The sequence below is a fragment of the Mastacembelus armatus genome, chromosome 20 (assembly GCF_900324485.2).
Source record: "Mastacembelus armatus chromosome 20, fMasArm1.2, whole genome shotgun sequence".
Lineage (NCBI taxonomy): Eukaryota > Metazoa > Chordata > Actinopteri > Synbranchiformes > Mastacembelidae > Mastacembelus > Mastacembelus armatus.
This window is the reverse complement of record NC_046652.1, coordinates 19,321,537-19,335,481: the sequence shown is the minus strand read 5'-3', so window position 1 is coordinate 19,335,481 and position 13,945 is coordinate 19,321,537. Positions and strand designations below refer to the sequence as shown.

The 13,945-nt window shown below is 43.7% G+C and overlaps 1 protein-coding gene and 1 pseudogene across 1 annotated transcript in view; one reads left to right on the top strand and one right to left on the bottom strand.

Annotated features, from left to right (window-relative positions):
- Positions 1 to 13,945, bottom strand: part of LOC113121849 (uncharacterized) — a 1,077,549-nt gene that overhangs the window by 4,721 nt on the left and 1,058,883 nt on the right.
- The window catches only part of LOC113121854 (uncharacterized), a 957,344-nt pseudogene that overhangs the window by 49,704 nt on the left and 893,695 nt on the right, over positions 1 to 13,945 (top strand).

Here is a 13,945-nt window from a genome sequence, read left to right as displayed (position 1 = left end):
ACAAGAGTAGTTTATATACCATACGTCAAACTAATCCTGAACAGACCCCCACATTGTTTGTTCAGGTACTATCTTCAGTCTTCTTACCATCAAAGAAACAAATTGTTGGCAGTTATTTACAACTTCCTACCCTAAAACACTAAAACAATAAAACAGATAGAACCACATACCATGAAAGGGTCAAGCAAGCATTCAACCCCCACATTGGTTTAAGTTAGTGACCATTTGCTCTGTCGTAAAATCCCACATTCCCCCCTTTTGACACAAAGTGTCAACACATTTAAGACAAGACATTAGCAATCAAGGGATCAAAATGTTACATCATTAGTCAGGGTCTTTCTACATCTAGATCACTGTCATTGTATGGGTTTCCCGGGGCCCAATCATTTAACTGTATTTCAGCAGTATTTGTCGATTCAGTTGGTAAGCTAACATAAAGTGAAGTGTATTCTCCTCCAAGTACTCCTCCTAACCATTTATACATCAGGGCCCGCATGCAAGTGAGTGCACATGTACAAAAACACAGGAGCATACTAAACATAATAACTACAGGGATTAAAATTTGCACAATTCCAGCACCCCAAGGACCAAACTTATCTGATAACCAATTTCTAAAACTGAAACCCGAAGATTCGGATGGCCCAAAAGCATCCCGAATCCGTTGTAATGTTGCTATAACATTTGTCACATTATCAGAATTGTCAGGAATGAGAGTGACGTAAGCATCTCCTGTCAAATTTAAAGTTAAACACAGGCCTCCAGTTTTGGCTAAAAGATAGTCTAGAGCCATTTCATGTTTTAATAATGTTAGTCTATGAGATTTGTCATTTGCTTGAAGTAAATAAAACCCTTTTATAGTCTCATTGGCAAATGCAGACATTAAATAGGTAATATTGCCAATGTGATCGGCTAAGAATGTTACACCGTACCAAGGTAACAACCCAATTCCCCATTTTTCACCTAAAGAAATACGCCAATGGAAAGCTTCAAGGGTTGAGAATTTTGCTATCTCTCGCTTCTCAATGTGGTTTACACTATGCATTAAATTAACAGGAACTAAGGCTAAGTTAACAATTGTAAGATTAACAAAATAGCAACACCCTGACCATCCTGACGGTAGGAAAAGAAATGCTCTGTTCCCACAAAGCCAATAAAAATTTCCAATAGGTGGTATACCCATATATGCAGGAGCATGAAGGTAATCATTTACTAATATTGTCTGTCCATCTTTGAAAGTGATATTAACTGAACCAGAAGCTGGCTGGTGCTCAGTCCCATGTGCAGTCATGATTGTTCGACTTGTAAGACCTGCAACAGGGTTTGTACATTGTGATATTCCCATAAACTGCCCTGTGCCATTTGAACACAAACACACCGAATGTGAAATATTTGTGGGTTGCAAAGGTACTTCCACAGGGTCAGCTATAGTAGAATTCAATGGAAATGGTGCAGGCAACATGTGATCACAAAACCAATCTACACATGATAAATAAATAGATTTCTGTTCCTGTGTATGTCCATATGCATCTGCGGTTGCACCATACCACATTCGATGGGAATATTTACAGTATTGCCTGCTGTGTTCGCTTACAGATGTATATTTTGTAAAAGACTGTACTAAACTAATAACAGGGTCCAAACAAGGGCAATGCTGTGTTTCTAATTTAAAAAGAGAATGCCAACTTTCAGGAGGACCCTGAATAGCTAGAATGTTAGAATACGGTCCGTAGAGGTTGTTTTTATGCCACTGAATATAGGAATACCAACTATTAACATGAACAGCGGGTTGAGATAGCACTTCTTCTGCGTCAAACCCCCAAGATTTCCACTCGGACTGTTCGAACAACTGTCTTTTGCGTCTTATTAAGAGTTCTTTGTTTGCCTGTAAGATGTCATCTTCTGGGAGTCTGGATGACATGTCTTTGGTTCTTCCTTTCGTGGTTTCGTCTGTTCTGAATGCAGTCTGAATTATGGCTGCAGTGGTGATCACTCCAGTGATGACAACTGCTAACAGCACCCACAGTCCGTGCATCTTCTCAGCTCCTCGTCGTCGTCTCATCGGTGGCACCCTGTGGGAAGGGTTTACAGTGGGATGCATGAATCCACGTATCCTTCTCTGCAATCCGGACAGCCGTTGGGGTCGTCAGTAGCACCTGGTATGGTCCTGTCCAATGGGGCTGGTTCCAATGCTTCCTCCTAAGGTCTTTAACCACTATCCAGTCTCCTGGCTGGATGGCATGGAGTTGTCCTACCACAGGCTCAGGAAGGGCAGCTTTTACCTTAGGGAAAATGAGCTTGAGAGTCTGGTTAAGTGCACAACAGTATTGTAACATCTCATCATCCATTCCTGTTAAAGTTAACTTATTCTGGGGGAAAGGCGTATTTGTCATTCGCATGGGTCGTCCAGTGAGTATCTCATAAGGAGAGAGCCCAGTTGTTTTATGTGGGCGGCCTCTCATAAACATTAGCGCTAAAGGTAAGACTTTTACCCATGACAATTGTGTTTCAGCCATTAATTTTGTAAGTTTGGTTTTCAGTGTCTGATTAGCTCTCTCAACTGCACCACCACTAGATGGATGGTATGCACAGTGTGTCTTCAAATTAATCTGAAGACTTACTGACAGACTCTGTATCACATTATTTACAAAATGTGACCCATTATCACTACTTAGTTTGGAAGGGAGTCCCCATTGTGGAATGATTTCTTTCAGTAATGCCTTTGCCACTGAAACAGCAGTAGCATTTCTGCATGGAAAACACTCAATCCATTTCGAAAACATATCCAATATTACTAAGCAATATTTGTAGCCATTGCATGGAGTGAGTTCAATAAAATCCATCATTAAGTGTTCAAATGGGCCTTCTGGTTTTGGATGCGCAGACATAGTTACTTCTAAACTTTTACCTATATTGTTAGTAGCACAAATCACACATTTTTTACAAAAATTTTCAGCAAACACTGAAAATCCTGGTGCATACCAAAATCTATTTACGATATCCACCATCCCCCCTTTTGACGCATGGTCAGGCCCATGAGTCAATTTTGCCAAGAAGGGAAATATGGATCTAGGGAGCACCGGGAGTCCAGTAGGGCTAACCGAGATACCCGAGGGACGTTGTGTGCACCCTTTTCTTTTCCAGGCAGTTTGCTCACCCACATCAGCTCCTGTCTGTAATAAGGAGACATCATCAAGGGAAAAAACATTTTCCTGAATAGACAGGGGCATCTGTAGAATTGGGGAGACAGGTGAATTTGCTGCTGCCTTAGCTGCCCCATCCGCAGTTGCATTCCCCTGCAAGATGTGATCAGTAGCACCAGTGTGGGCCTGGCATTTACACACTGCTACTGAAGTAGGGAGTAATAAAGCATTCAGAAGATTAATAATGAGAATTCTGTGAGCAATAGGTTTACCCGTTGAGGTGAGGAAACCTCTGTTCTTCCACAAAGCATGGAAGTTGTGACAAACGTTAAATGCATATTGAGAGTCAGTGTAGACTGTGATGCGTTTTCCGGTACCCAAAATGAAAGCTCTGGTTAGGGCAAACAACTCTGCAGCCTGAGCTGATAAGTGAGAGGGCAATCTAGCACTTTCAATTATATCATATTCAGTACAGACTGCATAAGCAACACATGGTGCCCCATTTGATGGGTTCCTCATTGAAGACCCATCAACAAAGAATACAGCTTCAGCATTAACCAAAGGTGTGTCAAATAAATCATCACGTGGATTAGCTGTAGCTTCTACAAGCTCTAAGCATGAATGAGGCTCTCCGTCTTCAGCTGTAGGGAGCAAGGTTGAAGGGTTAAGAACAGTGCAGCGTTTGAGAGTAACATGTGACATTGTTAATAAAATATTCTGCCAGTGCATCTGTCTAGCTGGTGTAAGATGAGCTGTTTTTGCTTGCAGAATGAGAGAGTGGACTGCATGGGGGACATGTACTGTAAGAGGACTCATGGCAACAATATCAGTTGTAGCTAAGACAGCTTCAGTAGTAGCTGCTACTGCTCTCAAACATGGTACCATACCTCTCTCTGTTATAGAAAGATATTTTGAATAATAACCTATGGGTCGTTGTTTGTCACCATGTTGCTGGGTGAGGACAGCAGACATGAAGCCATTTCGTTCAGATACAAATAAATTAAATGGTTTAGTGTGGTCTGGAAGTCCTAGACAGGGTGTGCTTGACAAGGCCTGTTTTAGTTCTGTGAAAGCAGTCTCTGCAGTCAAAGTCCAAGTCAAATCGTCAGTCATGGCCAAATGTTTTCCCCCATGTGTGATGTCATTAAGGGGTTGGGAGATCTCCGCATAGTTACAAATCCATGGACGGCAATAGCCTGCTAATCCTAAAAATGACATCATTTGTTTTTTATTTCGCGGTTTTGGTACATCCAAAATTGCTTGGATGCGTTCAGGACCCAATTTGCGACCCTCCGGAGTTAAAATATGGCCAAGATAGCGCACAGATTGTGAGACAAGTTGTAATTTGTCTTTTGAAACCTTGTGGCCGTTTTCTGCCAGAAAACTTAGTAGAGACACTGTGTCTGTTTGGCATGCTAGCTTTGTTGGGGAACATATTAACAAATCATCAACATACTGAACTAGTGTGCTACCACATGGACTCTCCCAATGTGAGAGGTTTTCAGCCACTGCCACTGTGACCAGAGTAGGACTTGAAGAAAACCCTTGGGGCATGCGAGTCCATGTGTAACGTTTACCATTGAAAGTGAATGCAAACCAGAACTGTGAGTCAGGATGAACAGGAATGCTAAAATATGCATTTGCTAAATCAATAACAGAATACCAACAAGTATCCCCCGGAATTTGAGACACTAGTGTTATTACGTTTGGAACTGTAGGAGCCACTTGGTGAACAGCTGCATTCACGGCTCTGAGGTCCTGAACCGGCCTCCAACTACCATTTGGTTTCTTTACAGGCAAGATTGGGGTGTTGCAGGGTGACTGAGGACATTCCACAATAGCACCTTTATCTATCAGTGACTGAATGACAGGAGCAATGCCTTCAACAGCTTCAGGACTCAGTGTATACTGTTTTTTACAAGGCCTAAAATTAGACTTTGGCTGTACAACAACAGGAGTTGCACCTTTTATTTCCCCAAAATCAAACTTACTTGTAGCCCACAATTTGCCAGGTACTGTTGAAAGTAATGCTTCCTCATCAGTCATCAGAGGCATAAGGAGTAACGGTTCTTTATGCTGTGAATACAACCTATGAATAGACCGTATAACTGGTACTAGGATATGTAAGGAGCAGGATGTAATGTTCAATGATTTGCAATGTAATCTACCATCACACTCTGGCTGCCAGTCTGTAGCCTCTAGGGCTGTTTTAACCCACAAACCTATATCTTCCCAGGACTGATATGGTTGCTTTGTCAATGCAATGTGTGGGACAAAACCCCTTTCTGTAAACACAGCTAATTGTGACTTAGAGAGGCTTACTACAGCTGCTGCACAGTTGTGTCCAATTAATACTGAGGTTATTTCCAGTGTGTCTTTGTCAGTTGTAGTCCATGCTTCTTCATATGTGATATCTCTGTTTTCTGCCAAAACATGAGAAATACATTGTAGGATTGCAGGTGCCTGTGTTATCTGTGGCACCATTGAATATAATTCATCTATGTCAGGGAACTGTATGAGATCCCATGAGTAATAACAGGCAGGTTGTGACAAAGAGAAGGGATAGAGACCGGCTGTTGCACAAGTTATGTTAATGCCTGTGGGCTCACATTTAACATCAACCCTTAGTGCACACATGAGGTCTCTGCCCATTAAATTTACAGGACATACATCTGACAAAAGGAACACATGGTCACCTCTGTAATCACCAAAACATACTGTAAGTGGCTCTGATAGTGGTTCAAGACCAGGAATGCCTGATGCTCCTATTGTCTTAAGGTATTGTGTTGTTTTCTGTGCATTTGGGAGCAATTTAGATTGAATGACAGAAATCTCTGCTCCTGAATCTACTAAGAATGTTACATTCACTCCTTGTATCTTAAGAGTTAATCTAGGTGGTGTTTTTGAGTCTGATGTTAGTTGTATGTATTGATGGTATGTAACAGCTGGTCTATTAGTGTGTGGCTGTAGAACTGTATGTGTGTCCCCGTGTAGTGCGATGTCCTGACCTGCCTCCCCTGTCTCCTATGCTTGAGGAGCCTGGAACCCGGGTGAATGCACAGCAAGTCCCTGGGGCGGAGCATGTGGCCAGGGTTTCTCTTGCACTTGTGTCTCCTGTGAAGTCCTCCTCCTGTTCGTAGGACAGTTACGGGATATGTGTCCATATCCGTCACAAGTGTAACACCGTACTTCTGTGTTAGGCTGTCCTCTTTGACGCTGATCCTGCAGAAATCTTTGGCCTTTTGGAGTGTAGTGTCGTGGCCTCAGGCCCCTTCTGAGGGTTCGCGTTCCCTGTTGGTAATACATCAACTGAGCAGTTTGGAGAGTCTTTACCTGGTTCATGTGAGCCTCCACTCGGTTCCTTTCTGCGTGTAAGACATGTGTCCATACATTTGGCAAAGTCTCTGTTTCCCAGCCTACACATGATGTCATCACGCAGCTCCTTAAGCCAGGATAAAGACCATTTACTAATGCAGTTTTCAACAGGTGGGTGTATGCCGCATTACCTGGGTCGATTCCTGAATGCACAGCGAATACCGTTTCCATGCGGGTGCGATAATCAGCTGCTGACTCCCCCTCTTTTTGTCTGGTATTGTGAATCTCAGGCCAGCAGACTCTCAAAGGAAAAGCAGCTCGCACAGCGTCATACAGGGTGTCCATCATGGTGGTGAACTGTTGGGACCCCACTGTTGCCGTGGTTGACCATGTTGTGGGTCTGATGTTTGCCCACCGGAGTTTGAAAAACCTGCGACACACAGCTTCTACTTCCTGTAACGTAGGGTTATACATAGTGAGTAATTGCTGCATTGCTGTTACCCATTTCTCACCGCCAGTTTTTTGGGGGTCCGGTAGTTCATCCGCCACCTCCTTCAGTTCATCTGGCTGCCATGGTCTGTAGACGAGCACTTCTGGATTCCAGTTGGCCTGTGCCTGTGCGTCTTGTGGCATAGGCTGAGGGTTAGGGAACGTCATCATGGGCATCTGGTGTATTTCCCCTTTGTTGGTCTGGCTCCTCAGCCAGTAGTCAAACGTAGCTGCTAGGGGAGACTTTGTTCTGCTCAAAGGATCAGGTGAAATTTGAGTTTTTTTCTCAGTCTGGGTTTTCGCTGGTTGAGGGGTTATGTAAAGAGAAGACAGGTCAGGATAGAGTTGCTCAGATTCACTTTCTTGTCCTTCGTCTGAACTTCCCTGTGACTGGGCACTTGCTGCTGCAGCCACCTGGGCTCTGATAGGCTGTGCTGCTGCTGGACCCCCCACGGGCATAGCGACAGCATATGGAGGAGGCAGGTTACCCTTTCTTACTCTATGTTTCTGTTTTCCCTTTTTAACTTCCTCACCATCAGACTTTGCTAATTTTACCATCAACCCTGCAGTGGATTTCTTTTCTTTCACCTCTGCCTCCCTTTCCCATTTCTGGAAAGAGTGCCAATTTATTTTCTTCCCTTTTCTTTTCTTTGTCACTTCCGCTTCTCTTTCTTCCAACAATATTCTACACCGCTTCAAACAGTCTGTGCTAAGTGTGCCTTGCAATGGAAACACCCCTTCAGTAATGGCGTGCCATAGTAGAATCTCCTCAACTGCACATTTACCCCATTTCTCTGTCATTATTTTAGCGGGGCCTGTCAGAGTGTCAGGTAGGATTTCTAATTTCCCCGGATTATTCCCCATGTTCCTAGACTCACTGGGACTGGTGCTTACACTTTCATTGGGCTTATAACACACACACAATAATTCTCATTCACTCTGATCTTCCCATCTCATCATATGGTCGGATCTTATCAGACAAACACTAACTTTGGGTAACTTTCTTCAGCCAGGTAGTTTGTATGACACTTTCGTTCCGAGCAACGTACCCTTATTGTACACACATTGTGCATACAAGACACTGAAGGAGTCACCACAAAGCTTATGACATTATCACCACATTCACACGCCCAATTTATTTTATGGGATGATTTCTAAGAATAATAGACAATAATACCCTCACTCCTCAGAAACAATAATAGCTTACTCCTCATTACTTACTTCTCAGTAACAACATTAACAATAACAGCTTACTTTTCATAAACAACAATATCGTTTTCCATTAACAATCATAGCTTACTTCGTCAGTACTGTCTTAATTTTTTCATGTTTGCCACGTACGGGTCGTTTCCTTAATAAACCATATGGCTTCCCGAAGGAAGACTTACGTTTGTAATCCTCAGCCAGTGGGGTTTTCTCGTTGTTTCTTGTTTTTTTATTCTTTTTTGGTTTTTGTTTTTTAGGATTATTTTCTCATCATCTGGCGTCTGTCCCGCAGACACACTGGTCTCATTACCAGGAGGGATTACAAAGATCACGTGATTACCAAACACACACCTAGGGTTTTTTTTTTAACGCAGACCAAAAACATACCAAAAAACATACAGAAGAAATGATTCATAACACTGTACTCACTCAGTAAATGAATGGAGCATCCACTGTCCGCCACCCGTTCTGACCTCAGGCAGGATCCAGGTCCTCCGTTTGTCGGAGCGGAATTTTCCCTGTGTTTCACTTTTACCACCGGTGGTTTCCTTCGGTCTAGAACAGGCGCCAGTCAGTGGCATGTCCATCCCATCCCCGTCGCCAAATTGTGGTAGAAATTTCTTTAAGTTTGAGAGTTGCTAATTCTCAGAAAACAACCACAAGTGTGATGAATCATCTCAGTTTAATCACGGGCCCGGAGAGGACGTCCTTGCAGAAAGTCCTCTCCCGTCTGGGTTACAAGAGTAGTTTATATACCATATTCTCATCAACAGAAAAAAAAAACAATTGCCAGTTCTTATAGGGGACATCCCATACTATATACAGTGCATGCCTCATATGAAAACCTTTTACTGCAGCCTTTTGGAGAAATGTTCCATTATCCTACTTCAGTGTCTGTCGCTCCCAATTGTACTGTATAATTATAATAATAAAATTGTAAAACAAAACATACTAGAACTACTAACTAAAGGTCACATAACGAAAGCACAAAACATTGTTTTACAACATATCAAGTCAAAGTACATTTTCCTAGTGTAGTACTGAGGATGACAGTGCCAGTCATCCTCACCAAAAATGGCATTTGCAGGTATGTTAACACAGGTGGGATGATACCATCCATTACACAATGAGCACTGCACCATGATTTCTTTGTTGTGTGCAGAACTACACACTGACAGGAGTTTGCCTAAAATTGGCTTTGCTTGGTTGAGGCTCTGAAACACCTGGTGAATTCTGCCCTCATCCGTCCCTCACGGAACAGACAATTCTCTGGCCTAAGGTTGCAGCATAGAGGATGTGCAAATGCAACTGCAAACAAGCCACAGTTGCTGCTATTGCTTTGCTGCTGAGCACTAGGAAAAATTACCACGAATAGGTCTTCCTTTGGCCTTCACATGTGGTAGAAATTTCTTTAAGTTTGAGAGTTGCTAATTCTCAGAAAACAACCACAAGTGTGATGAATCATCTCAGTTTAATCACGGGCCCGGAGAGGACGTCCTTGCAGAAAGTCCTCTCCCGTCTGGGTTACAAGAGTAGTTTATATACCATACGTCAAACTAATCCTGAACAGACCCCCACATTGTTTGTTCAGGTACTATCTTCAGTCTTCTTACCATCAAAGAAACAAATTGTTGGCAGTTATTTACAACTTCCTACCCTAAAACACTAAAACAATAAAACAGATAGAACCACATACCATGAAAGGGTCAAGCAAGCATTCAACCCCCACATTGGTTTAAGTTAGTGACCATTTGCTCTGTCGTAAAATCCCACACACATCCCCAATAAGGCTTGTGTGGCACTGGTGTCCAACACTGTTGAGAGGCTATTGTGAGGGAAATGTACACCTTGACAGACAAATGTCTGCTACCTCCTTGTGTTAATTCAACAAAGACTTTTGACACGGCTTTGTATTCATTAGGAAGCAGACGAAAAGTCATAGAGATGCTAATTATATTATGAATGCCATCCGGAGGCAGATGATTCGCTGTGGCGACCCCTGAAGGGAGCAGCCGAAAGGAAAAGAAGAAGAAGAAGAAGATGCCATCCTGCCAGCACGACTTACATGTGAGTGACTTATGTGTAAATTAATACTATTCAACTGATATTAAAGCTGATCATTTTCCGTGTTTGCGGTCAATCGGTATTGACCCGTTCTGCAGACCGTATGCTCCGTTGTGACTCTGTTGCTTTGTCTATTAAATTTGCCATCCTTTAACCTGAGATTTGCCTCTGTTAGGATCAAAAGTCTAAATTGTTTATCATAGAATTTATTCACTGCTATGTGACTGAGTAAATGTACATGTGATCTTGCTGTGTAACTGAACTTTTGACTGTTTTAAATGTTGACAGCTCAACACTTTTCAGTTGTGCATATGTTGTAAGAGTGTATGAGTTGAGGAAGTGAAAACAGACCCGCTCTGGGTCAAGGAACTCGTGACACCAAGTGTTCCCTGTCTGAACTTTATATACTTATAAGGGCAAAAGTCAGTTTCCTTGTTTCTAAGGCGAAGGAAGCATATGTTAAAGGTCTTCTGTGTAACTATTGTGTAACCTTGTCTGCTATAAATAAAGAAGTCTGAGTGAGGCTCGGGGCTGCAGCCACAAACCAAGAAGAGATGTCTTCTTGCAGCCACGAGCTGATCCTAGCCTGAAAAGATGCAGCGTGTCTCTTGTTAAATGCTTGAGTAGAACCAACATTTATTGGTGTTTCCGCCCGGTTTCCAATACAGCATCAACGGTGAGGAGGAGGACAGCGAGGACAGGACGCTGAAATCTGTGCACAGTCAGCCTCGGTAGGAGGTTGTGAAAACCCTTCCTCGTGAATTCGACGGGAGGTCAGCTGTTTCTCTCCAACGTTGGTCCTCTCCATCGTTTCTGCTTGACGGAAGCCGAGCCAGAAGACACACACATCTGAGCTGGGGTAAGCTGCGTGGTTGGGGGTCTGGGACCCCATACAGTGTCAGGGACACTAGAAAGCAGCTGCAAGAGTTCGTCCGGGACGAACCCTATGTCAGGGACATAGCAGTGTCAGGGACACTAGAGAGCAGCGCAAGAGTTCGTCAGGGACGGACCCTATGTCTGGGACATAGAAGTGTCAGGGACACTTAAATAGGAAAAGCGCTATTCGTCTGGGACGAAAAGAAGTATCAGGGATACTGAAACACGTGTGAGTGAATGAGAACGTGTGATTGATGGTAGTTGACGGACTATTGTCGGCTGAGGAGAGCAGTGTCACTACCTATTTAAACTGTGTGTTATTTGTTGGGCACAAGTAAAAATTGAAAAGTTGGGTGTGGTGGACGGCTGTATCCGCAGGTAATTAGTATCTGTAGAAGCTTGATACAGTGGACGATCCCCATGCTGTTGTGACTGATCATTTGCTTGTGCCAAAAGTTGCAACTATGGGAAAGGGAAACAGTAAACCCCAATTGGCTGGGGATTTTAAATTCATGAACACTTATTCCCCTGGATCCGCAAGGTATTTAGGGGAATGGAAGAAGAAATATGAGTTTCCAGGAAAATTGGAAACCTGCGCATGCGATAAATTGGTAACTCAGTTAAAAGCAGAAATGGCTATAGCAGAACCTAAGAAAATTGATAAGTTTAAACTTCAGCTTATTGAAGCAGTAAAGTGGCAGGAACAAGCTGAGAAGCGCAGACAGAAAAGAAAGATAAGAAATCCCTCATAGCAGCGCTCCAAGAGGACCCTGCTGATTTTGTTGGGAGGCCCCAAGCACTTATCCAACAGGAGGAGGATAAGAAAAAGAAGCCTAAGCCAGCCCAAGGGGAATTGGCGGCCCGAGGGCCACAGGTGACTGCAGCACCAAAGGCCAAGCCGGAGGCGACGGAACCGCAGTCTCAAGGTTCGTCTTCAGGCTCCGCTCCCCCTCTTCCTCCTCCACCTCTCCCGTTCGGGTTTGGTTGGCTGAGTCCTTCCCATTCGCGGTCGGGGAAGCAGTATGGCCCTTATGGTGAGGTACAGACAGAGCTGTCAGCCATGGTCAAGCGAGATGAGCCATGGGGACCACGACCTGATCCCCCACCGTGGCCACCAACGGACCCGACTAGCATTTTTCCTGCAATTGAGGTACCTAATCCTCATTTTGGAGTAAGTGGAGATAACAAACCTCTCCTCTTAGTTAGACGCCCATGGTCATGTAAAGAGTTAGAAGACGCAGTTAAAGGCCTGGGTGATCCCCTGGCTAATGTCCGCCAGTGGATTGTTAACTTTCAGCAGCAACTGAAACAGGCTTTATTAAGTGGCTTCCTCCCCTCCATCACTTACCATATCCGAAAGTTAAATATTAACACACCCACAGATGGAGCGGCTCAAATAATGAATTATGCACAGCATGCACAAGACTTACAGAAACATAAATCAGAACAACAATCAAAAGCCGCAGTCTTTGCACTATTGGATGTGATGTCAGGTGAAGGGAAGAGAGGATACAGAGAGCAAGGCCTGGGGGGTTTTAGAGGTAGAGGACGAGGAAGAGGACGAGGCAGAGGAAGGTACGGAAGGTTCAGAGACGATGTTTGTTACAATTGTGGGCGTCCAGGACACTTTGCAAGAGAATGCCAAGAGCATAATCCTGAAGAATATGAAAAGCCCCCCCACACACAATCCGCGAGCATGACCGCCAGTAGCTCCCTGGACGCCCGACAAGGATAGGGGAAGTGAGGATGAGTTGTTAGATTTGGAAGAGATTGTCGATACATATTTTAGTTCAGAAGAAAATAAGGTAATGCCCATTAGAATGCTAAAAATTAATGGAGTAAAAATAGAGTTTTTGTGCGACACAGGAGCAGATAGGACAGTTTTGAGAGATAAAATTCCTGGAGTGACAAAAGGTGATAAGAATATTTTTGTAAAATCAGCAAATGGACAAGTCACTCCTTGTAGTTTCTCCCAAAGTTTTGTGATTGAGGATGAGGCATCTGGCTTTCAGGAAAAAGCAATGGCAGTTTTGTGTCCTAACTGTCCGGTGAATTTATTGGGCAGAGATTTGTTGAGCAAATTAAAAATATCCCTAGTGCCTACTACAAACGGGATGGCAGCCATAGGCCCGGGGGAGGAGATCCCCTCTTATGTAGTGCTGAAACAAGGGGCACCACATTACTGGTGGTCCCTAGATCTGCCCATGCCTGACCCTGGGCGCACAGGAGAGCAACTCCTGCGTCTACTGCCTGATCCTCAACCACCACACTCAGAAAGCCTCTCCCCAGAGCAGATGCATGTCACTCTCTATTATAAACACACTCCAGGTCCAGATTTTGATTATGTACAAAAATTTGAGAAGTTAGGACCACAGAGAATGACACTGAAGACCCTTTATACTGATAGGAAAGGAAAGGCAGTCTGTTCTGTCAGTCTTCCTTCAGAAGCTAAGCGTCTCTTGAAGGGATGGTCACCTAATCCTCATTTGTCAGTGTCTAAAACGAACGACATGCATTGGGAGGAGTTAAAGCAGTTTTTGAATAAAGCTGAGAGTATTTGTGATTGGCATGAAGAAGAAGGAGGTTGGTTTAGTGATAGTGTGGGAAGCTGTTTTTACAAAAACTTAAATTGGGTTGTGACGGCCACTCCCCGTACCCATTTGGGGGAGGATGACCGAGAATGAGTGTTACTTCTGGAAGAGGTAGATCCGTGTTTGGCTGAGGTGCCTGACAGTTTCTGGTCTCGAAACAAAACTGATGTGGGCCTAATGACCACAGCTCCAGAAATTATTATTAAACCTAAATCTGATTATAGACCTAGGATAAAGCAGTATCCCCTTAAACCAGACGCCCTT